This window comes from Epinephelus lanceolatus, chromosome 1 (assembly GCF_041903045.1).
Source record: "Epinephelus lanceolatus isolate andai-2023 chromosome 1, ASM4190304v1, whole genome shotgun sequence".
NCBI lineage: Eukaryota > Metazoa > Chordata > Actinopteri > Perciformes > Serranidae > Epinephelus > Epinephelus lanceolatus.
In genome coordinates this window covers 15,963,616-15,974,379 of record NC_135734.1, presented here as the reverse complement: position 1 = coordinate 15,974,379, position 10,764 = coordinate 15,963,616, and positions in this window count along the sequence as shown.

Sequence of the window (10,764 nt, the reverse complement as noted above, 5' to 3'; positions counted from 1 at the left end):
AACTTTCTAAGCTCTGCTAGGGGCAGTGAGATGGAGGGAAGAAGGGAAAAAAAAGGAGCCTATCAGTACTTAGGCTGAGAAGCTGCAGCTTTCGCTTTTTTATTCCCAGGTGGCTTTGCAGATCCAGCGGTTCATGCCTCAACCGGACATTCAGCTGACAATAAACACGTTTGATGCTGACTGCTGTTGGGCTGTAAAGTTCCCACTAAACCCCCATGGTCTGGGCGTTGGGGAACACATCCATGCCGACCGCCTCGGATCCCCCCATGACTTAATTAGTGCTCTCTGATTCCCCGCATTAGTTTACTGTATGGGAACAACTTTTATCCTTAACTGTAATCAGCTTGCCCAGAAGAATAGAACACAATAAGAAGCCTGTTTGAAGTTTTCTTTGTGTTATCTCGAGCACTTCAACAAAAGCCCAGTGCAGCTTGCCTCAGAGTATAATGCTGGGCCAGAAGGCAGCCCAGTTGTTGAAAACCTGCACTGGTGCGTTTATGGCACCTGCAGTTCTGTTTCCCCAGACTAAGCATTGGAAAAGCAATTGTTTTTATTATCCCTTAATTATAAAGCTAATGTGCCCAAGCTTATGGGCTCATTAGCTCCTAAAGGATATGTTGTTTTTTTGTGGTTAAGCGATCATATTACATATGAGATTGATTTAGTAGAATTATTTAAGACTCCAAGCAGCCTGGCCGACCAGTCTCATGAAAGTTTCCTCTCCTGATTAAAGGGATTATTCCGAAAGTGAATAAATTCAGCCATTTATTACCGTTTGCCCTCCTCACCCGCTGAAAAAAGATTTTTGTGATGAATTCTTGAGGTGTCATTAATATGCATAATCAGGCAAAGCTGGACATTAGTCTAGCCTTTTAGGTCTATTATCAGGAGATGACCATGACAGACTGCAGAGCTTTTATGAACCTCCTTATATTTTTTATAAGATATTCTGTTCCCGCTGATGATCAAGGTGACCGCTAATTTGATGGCAATCCTCTTCATCTGTCCTAGGAAGTATAATAATGACATTTACTTGGAGTATTTAAATGCAAAATTATTTATGTGAAAAGGGAAGTAGTTCAATCTTTTTTTTCTTTTTTTTTTAAATGACTGGTCCCTCTATTTAAAAACAAGCTGATAAGAGGCTTTTTTTGTGAGTAATTTAAAAAAAAAAAAAAAAATCTACAGACCACATCTTGTCTTTATCAGTATCCTGATGCTTTTGATTTTGCATTTTAATCACCAGTAAGAAAGAATTGTGTTCTTCATAAATGAAGTGGCACTACTATTGACATGGCAAAAAATAAGTATACATCTCCTCCAAAATCTTTATTCCAATTTGTTTCTTTGACACTGAGGTGCTGTATCTGTCACTCTGCCCAGATCGTCTCATGCTACCCTCCATTCATGGTACAACTGCGCCATCTAGTGACACAAAGACAAAGTAATTGTGGCTGTGCACAGCTCTAACATAGAAAACACAATTAGCATCATTTTTTTTTTCAAGGGGAAAACCAGCTGTTTTCATTATGCAATACTGATAGCCATTTGCTTATTAATTTGTCTGGAGACCAGAGCAATTGTTTTGCTTAATAAGCCCTAAAAATCCAATCCAGTGTCCAAACATAAGCAAATAATTAATTGTTATTTTACTGCGAGAACCAACACCAAAGAACAACTGAACTGAAATGAGGCTATTAATGCTTCCCGTTAGTATTAATCATTGATTAAACATGTCATTTTCTAACACTGCAACAAACCTGGCAAAAAGCCTGTTTTTACTCATGATCAATTGGAAAACACATATTTTTCCATCGGAATCATATATGTATGTAAATTAAAGTGTAATTTATGCTGGACTGAATTAGACTTTTAATGTGGCAGCTCTGACAGATTCAGGCCTGTGAATGTGTGTGTATATTTTCAGCCTTTATTAAGTAGATACTGGGCATTACAACACTAAGGGAGAGCACATGCTGGGGGGGTCTGGGGTCAACCCACCCCACCCTCCTCCCCTCCAAAATAAAAGGCTGAATCAAAATGTTTAAATTTCTTATTACATTATTTATCATAAGGAAGTGCAGCTATGCAGTGTATGATATGAATATGCAATAAATTAAAGTGACTTCTTGACATAAATTACACATTTAACATTAAACAATTTAACTCTAGTGCACTATATTTTCTAGTTTTCCACTTCTGAATACATTTAATAGTAATGAAACAGAGAGTTAGTACAGTGTTTGACATTGGGTGTACCTAACCACAGCAGTTGAAGGCTCCTGCTGGGCTACGGCAACACCTCTTGGACAAACCACAAGCAGAACTGCAGTATACCCTAATACTAGGACTTGCTTATGATTATTTTTGCATTTTCTTATGATTATTTCTGACTGCAATGAGTGGTTGCATGGCATTACATAGCAATTTTTTAAATTTATGTTTTTATCAATATATTGCAGCGACATTTTAAGCATATGAATTACTGCCTTTTTACATCGTCTTTTGCTATTTGCATGTTGCAAAGCTTACTGGAGTACATGGTAAATGTTTTTCTAACATGAGAATATTGATATTGTTTATAAAAGGCTATTACATTTCATTTTGACTCTCAGTTTTTGAGCCATCAGCAGTATTTAATCCTCAGCAGTAACATCATGATTGAAGTGTCATAATCACAAGCCACTTCACATGTTTATTTTCCACATCAACAATGAACAGCCATATTCTTCTCCACTCTTGTTTTCTTTGCCAACACAGACTGAGCTTATGCATTTTTTTTTATATGTAATGTTTTGTTATGTTTTTGTTAATGTCATTAATCACTTATTCCCCTCCTAATTTATTTTAATATTTGTTTAATTCTTGTCCTGGAATTTACCATTGGTTTACTATTGGTTGTAATCTCATTATCATTTCACTTATTTTTGCCTGAGGGACACCTAGGGTATTTGTGTACATATTTTTAAATTTATCAGAAGTAGAATTTTTCAGTTTTAATCATGAAAAAGTCCTTCATCCACTCTTGACCATTCTGAGCAGATGATTCAGATGTTTGGGTTTATGTAACCATGACAACTGTGATTTCCACCATAATGTTCCCGAATTACAGTAAGGAAACAAAACTATTTTATTTTTATGTTTTCCTTCAATTACAGGAAGATCAAAGGCGGACAGGATCTAATTTCTTTTATTAATCTTAACTATATCAGAACATCATCTTTCTTTCCATCACAGATCACCATAGTGGTGACAGGAACCTACAAAATCTGAATATGTTCTGCTGTGTTTACAGGTTTACTTCTTAATCAATATTTCACACATTAAATACAATAACAGGGGACCACGCAAGTGTGAATGTCATGAGATGTGAAGAGAGACCACTTTTCTCAATGTACATATATTTGGAATATAATAATACAGTAGATTGATATATGTATTAATAGTGTCATTGCACCTCATATCCAGCAGAGTGTGCCAGAGTGTTCTCTCTGAGATTAAGCATCAAGAGGTGTCAGGAAGGTTTGCTATCATCTAGTTGCTCCAGTTGCTGTAGTTAAAGGTCCACACTAGTTCTTTTTACTCATTTCCTGCAGATGAAACCTCCTCTCAGGACTGTGTGTGCACATACATGTTTTATGCCTGACTGATATCATCCTCACTCTCCTGTAAGGGCAGGTCAAAGTACACCTTTAGCTACCACATAGAATCTTGTGAAAAATGGAATTCCAGCAAAGCTTCATCCCACTTCAATCTAAGAAGAGGTCTAGTATTGAAAACGCCTGTGGCAGAGTTCACCTCCAAATCAAAAATATATATTTTTCCTCTTACCAGTAGAGCTATTTATCAGTCAAGAGTATTTTGATGTGAGTTGCTGAGGGCTAGAGACATCAGCTGTAGAGATGTCTGCCTTCTATTGAGAAATAAAAAACATTTGAAAAACTAGACAGCAATGTCTCTTTCCAGAAATTATGGCCTTGTTACTCAAGATAATCCACAGACCTTGTAGTGAGCAGTTTAATGTAGGAACTATTTTCTCTCTACCGAACTGCACCCACTAACAGTACGGGAGGAGGAGTGCATCTACTGCTAGCTCACCTAGCACCACTGAGATAGCTAACGTTACAGATCAACCAAGGAGGACGCCCTTAATGTTTACATTTCACGCTGTCCCAAGTCTCTCGTCCATGAGTAGATGCACGTTTCCTTCTCCATGGTGATACAGTTGGCAGGTGTAGTTTGGTAGAAAGAAAGTAGTTCCCACATGAAACTGCTCACAACAAGGTCTGTGGATTATCTTGAGTAACCGGGTCATGATTTCTGGAAAGAGACATTGCTGTTGAGTTTTTCAAATGTATTTTATTTTATTTTAATTTTTTTTTTTTTTTTTTGTATTATTGTCATTATTATTTATTTATTTAATTTTGGTGCTTTGAGTTCCACAAGCCAAGTTCCATCTAGATTCATTACATTCAAGAGAAGGCAGATATCTCTTCAGCCGATATCTCCAACACTCTGCAACTCACACCAAAACAATCTAGACTGACAAAAAGCACTACAGGTAGGAGGAAAATATGTAATTTTGTTTTTGGGGTGATCTGTCCCTTTAAAAATACTTAAACTGTTTTTGTATTCCTTTTAAAGGCCTGTTTTAGCTTACCTTTTATCAGATCCATTTTTCATACATTTGGTCAGGTTATTGTAAATCAGCATCCCAGGAGTGAATGATTTATCATTTGCAAGGACAAGACAATATAGGTTTTTTTTTAATGCGGAAAGATTTTAAATTATGTGTATTTAATTACACACTTGGGTGTTTTTTTATTTTTCATTAACCAATGTGCTGCCTTTGTTCTCTTATTCCTGAGGCACTGACTGTTTGAGTGGTGGAGGCTTTTTTCACAACAGACATGCCACAGCAGCAAAAGCACAGGTGTAATGAATAACATTAATTGAATTCCATGCTGGCTCACAAAGACATTTTAATGGAGCAGGGTCGCCATTAATGTTATTAGTTGCACCTGTGCTTCCTGACGAGTCACACTGCTGCCAGGAAAAAGGTCCATTTCTATGTTTGCTTAAAAAGATAATGACTCTGTGATTATCTTATTCTGTCATTAGGAAAAATAATGCTAAGCAGAGCATTGCATCATTGTATGTGTTCCCAACTGGAGGACATGTTATCCTCACTCTTTGTCTTCTCACCTGGCAGCTGTTTATGTACAGCAGTTGCACACCTGCCCCCCTATATGTTCCACACACACCTGTCTACCATTTACACACAGTTCACTCAAACAGCTGCCATATTAGCTCCATACCTGTCTGCCTGCTTTCCTGTTCAGCTCACAGCTGATCTTGACACTAATGGCACAGTTTTTCCAAGCCATTTGCTTTTATCATGGAAAACGCAGTCAGGTATGAATAAGCCTTAAAAAAGGAGAACAAAAAATGCAAAGTGGGTTACATCAGTGTGATTCATACAGTGATAAACCAGTGGTTCCCATCCTTTCTGGCTAATGACCTCCCTTGCCACAGGTTGCATTGGTTTATGAATTACAAGCAGTTCAGCCAAAGGGTGATGTTCCCCTCTCAGGCTACTCTTTAAAAATAGGGGGAAACGAAACCAAAAAATATTTGAGAAAAATCCAGAAAAACAATCATTGTCTTTGGCCAAAAACAAATTTGCACTATGACAAATGTCTCTAAAACCTTAGTGAGTAAGGTCTTGGGGTCTTTAAAGTCTGCTCACTCATACAGTATGAAAACCATATAGTGAGTCTGAGCTATTATATAGGGTGATTTTTACCTTTAAACCCAACTAAACACTGATGTTTGACTCGTATCTCGATCACGTTTTCATACTGTACTTTCTACTTTGAACATCAGCATATTCAAGTTTGTGCGTGTTGATGTGACCATGTTGTGCATTTATCATCATGTCACATTATTTGTGTAACCCAGGGTTATTGTGACAGGATCTGATCTGTGAGGCTTGTATTAGCATGTTGCTCTATTAGCAGTGCCTCTGCCTGTTAAACCAGATTGGCTGTCACTGGGGCAGAGAGGCAGCATATTGAAAAACTTTTAACTGCAACTAGCAGCTCTTTAGCTCTATCAGCTGGTTGGTTGGTTGGTTGGTTGATCGGGCAATCGATTGATTGGTTGGTCGGTCCACAAAAATTTCCCCACCCTTTGGCATGGAGGTCAAGTGTGTGTGTGTGTATAAAGGTGTGTGTTTGCGTTCATGCCAAGTGGAGACAGGAGTGGCCTATTACAATTAGGCACATAACTTCAAAATTGGATTCACAGACTTGCCCGAGATGTTGTGGAAAATTTTCTCCTCAGAGGACAGCTAAGTGTTTTTGCCTTAAGCAGAAAAGGGGCAGCACGTGTGTACATGCATGTACATTGTTGCAGCTATTGTGGATTTACACTTGTTCCTTTATTTTTCCTGGACAGGCAACTATGCACTGAGTGCTGTGCATACATTCTTTTATTCAGCAACACCCTGCTTCACATTCATCTAATGTTTTTGGAGTGTTTCCCTACTTCCCTTTTATAGGAGTAACCCATGTTGTAGCAGAGTGTGACTTAAAGTGAAGGAACATCCAAACCACATTTTTCCTGACCCTGACCTTTGGATCTCTGCGGGGAAATCTGCAAGGAAGTTATTGAATTGCACAGAAAACAACAGGCCGATACAGTTCATGAGACGGTGTAAGATAAAACCTCAAACATAGAGCTGATGTTGTGTGGGTGTGATTTGTAATTTGGGTGGATGCTATAAAAACATGTGAAAACAGAGCGAGCCACAAGTATTTGTTTTATGATTTTTTCTTGCCATCACTACGTAAATTGCCCTGTACATGCCCCGACAGTAACAGAGAATGCTCCACAAGGAGGTATGCACAAACAAATTACAAAACTTCAGTCACATCCTTCCCCCCCAAAAAACAGGGCCAGTTTTCTTGGTGCACATGTTCACACTCAGTTCTGCAGGGAGTGCAATGCGCAGAAGAACTGCAGGAAACTTTTTTTTTTTTTTTTTAAATCACAGATTGCAGATGAAAGACAACTTGTGCTCACCCACCACATCTGACTCTATACATGTGTTTAAGATTGAAATTTTCTTTATGAAGATAAGACTTTTACTTTCTCTATTCTGGCCTAATATCTCCTCAAGTGAAAATCCAACTCATGAATTTTCAGTGCGTCCACAGAAGTTCTGCCATTACCCTATGAACCTGTTCACCTCCAAAACAAAAGCATTTTCCTTAACGTGTGTATAAGTGTAGGAGGGCTCATAAATATTCAGCTAAAATGTCTCAGCCGTGGAAAAGTTGTTGATGAATATTATAAATCTGCATAGTGCATAAACAAAAAGACCCAACTCCGATGCACTGACAGAGCTCTGCAGGTCAGAGATAACTGTAACTCTCCCTCTTTGTGCCAACTGAACTGTTTAGCAGACTCACTTGTGCCCACAGAGTATATTCAGTATTGTAAGGAAAAATGCTTCAAGATTTGTTCTGATTGGTCTAAAGCAGGGGTGTCAAACATACGGCCCAAAGGCCAGAACCGGCCTGCCAAACGGCCCAATCCAGTCCACTGAACGACTTTGCACACCTAATATTGACGCACTTGTGAAGGCTATAAGGTGCCAGGTTTCACAGGCAAGTTCAGCATTGAGTAGCTGACTTCATGGTGATGCCAGCGTCACAACACAGGAGTGGAAATGTATGGAAAAAATGCACATGTAATGACAGTAGTAGACAGACTGAATGTGGCATACTGTTGAAATTGCACTATTTTTTCTTACATCTCAGGCTGTTCATCATCCGTTTTGTACATGGAGGAACATTTTTAGAATGTACTTGTGCTTCTTTACACTAGAAGAAAGGGACATTTTTAAGGTGTTGTCATTTATGGGTCATTATACAATGGTTTTACTGGTCTGACCCATGTGAGATCAAAATAAGACGTATAAGGCCTATGAACTAAAATGAGTTGAACACCCCTGGTGCTGGGGTCTTGAAATCTGTAGGACTATATTTTTGGCAAGTATCGTACAGTTTAACTTAATTTTTAATTTTTTTGGATCACATGAAAAATCACACTTTTATCAATGGTCAGGATTTTTTTTAAAGGTGAGAAAAATGCTGACATTTTACAGGATATTTTTTACACTGCACGTGTGCACCACATTTCTATTTCACTTACTTGCTGTTAATATAAAGCAAATACTTGATTGTACTCCTTGTAGTTTCTGAAATACAGATGTGCTCTTATTGTACTATGCATTTCATGTTTGGGCACATGGGAATACTGTTTTCTTTTCTTCTAACATGTAACAAAATATATAGAAAATACAGTATTCCCATGTGCCCAAGGTCTAAACATAATAAAAAGAAAAACAAGCCAAACGGTTTGACTGAATTTGAAGATTTCTTCAGATTCATGCTCAGACAAGCCCAGGCAACACTTTGACCAGAGGAAATGTAAGTTGTGTGCAAAAACTCTCAGACACATGGAAACTGTCTGAGGGCTGGATAGTGCGGGTCATGACATCCAGACAACTTCCTCCTTTTCATTGGTAACCGAAAACACAAAGGGATATGGAATCAAAACATCCTTTGCAGGAAGATTATCCAGTTTCTTGGTTATAAATGTTGACTTAACTCTTCACTTGGCATGCTGACACTATTGGATACTGTGTATTAAAGCATCATAATGAGATTGTGGAATCAAAATATCCACCAAGGAGGATATTCATACATTTTTGACTGTTTCAGTTGCAATTAATCTGGTGTGCTCTACTTATTTATACAATAATTGATACATAGCACTTATTTTATGTCTCTCTGCATGAGAAGAGTGTGTGAGAGTACATCTAGCTGTGGCAGCGACTGTTCAGTGTGTCAGATCAGGATGGATGAGACTGTAGAAAAAAGATGCAGAATTCAGATCTAGAGTTTAAACTATCTATTGTTTATATGTGTAGTTCAAAGTAGGTACAAGAAATGTGTGTGTGAAATGAGCCCAATGTCAAATTAAAGCATCACGTGCAAGAGTCCATCTCAATTTGTGTGGGTGGTTATTCTCATGGATGCACACACACTTGCAAAGAAAACTGATACCATTCAGATATCACTGTGGTCTGTACAGGTGAAATTCAGCCATGATCTGCTCTTCTGCCGTCTCACCTGCTGCTGTGTTTGGGGGCATAGGCACACAGACTGAGCATACACAGAGCTGAGGCAGAGCTTTTTTAACAAACAGGGGCCCCAGTTTCTGTTGCCTGTACTTAAAAGTTCCTCTACTTTTTTTCCATCACAAGATTCTGTTCTTTCTTATCCGGCTCAACGGCCTAAAGATATTGGATGACGTATGTTGTGCAAGTTGTGAAGCCCTCTGAGACTAATTTGAGATTTGTGGCTGTAAGTAAAACTGACTTGACTATCTGATACATGCATTATCAGACTTGGCAGTCTGAGCACTGCAAATTAGAGAGAACATCAGATACAGAAACATGTTGATGGTGTTGGATGAAGCTACTGTGGATCTAAATTAGAGAAAAAAAGGTAAAACAGAACGACAGGGCATTTAAGATATTTTGGAAAAAAAAAAAAAAGTTTATTAATTTAACAAGCATACAAAACAACAAATCCTTTTTTTCAAACTACCAATGCAGTTTCAGTGCAATTCCAAAATATACATTTTTTCAGCAGGGCATGTTAATCAAAGTTATTCACGTCAGAAACAGCCATTTAAATATTTCTTTTTTTTTTTTTTTTTTTGATTATCATGACAATTGTCCTAGCCAGAGGAAGCTCGCGAGTGATACCTTCTTGAGGTAAAACTGTACACATCAGATCTTTAACGTACAAAACAAAGCACTACATCACAAATGAAATATTAAATACGTGAACATAAAAACGTAAGAACTGTAGCACAAAACAAACCGATTGCATTTGTAAACAAAGCTTGTAAACAAAAAGGAAGTATGTGGTTATAGATATTTGGTATGTGGGTTTAATAAATACCTAGCTGATGAACTGTATCCTAGCAGTTTAACCACATAGACAGTATTTGGTGTGCAAGTGTAGCAGACTGTCAGTTATAATTTAAAGGTGAAAGACGTGAAAATCTGGACACGGTTTTCCTCCTCTATGTATGTTTTTCCACAACTAAAGGCTATAGCATAAATACAGAGGCCAATTAACGTTAAAAAATACCTTCTTCTTTTTATCATTTTCCTTCAGGTAAGAAGTGACATTCTACGTTTGCCGTCAACGCGGGCAAACCTCATTCACTCACATTAACGACGGTTACTTTAAGACACGATCATAGTATCAGCAGTGCACAGCAGTGAAACAATAACAAGAGCAGAAGGATGGCACTGCCAAAAAAGGACTGACTTGAGTTAAGTCCCTTGTGACTGGAGGATGTCCAAGGCTGTGTCTCGCACAACAGGGTTGAGGAGAAGGCCTGGTCAGTTGGTGATGACCAACTAACATACAGCATCATCCTCGAGTCCACAGCTTAACAAAAGGTTCATTGTCAGCAATCACAGCATCAGTAAGGCCAAAAGAATATTGAGGGTTAAAAGTTTCATGGTCAGCTCCACTGACTTAAAGGGACAGTTCACTCCAACATCAGAAATACACATTTTTCCTCTCACCTGTAGTGCTGTTTATCAGTCTAGATTGTTTTGGTACGAGTTGCTGACTGTTGGAAATATCGGCCGTAGAGATGTCTGCCTTC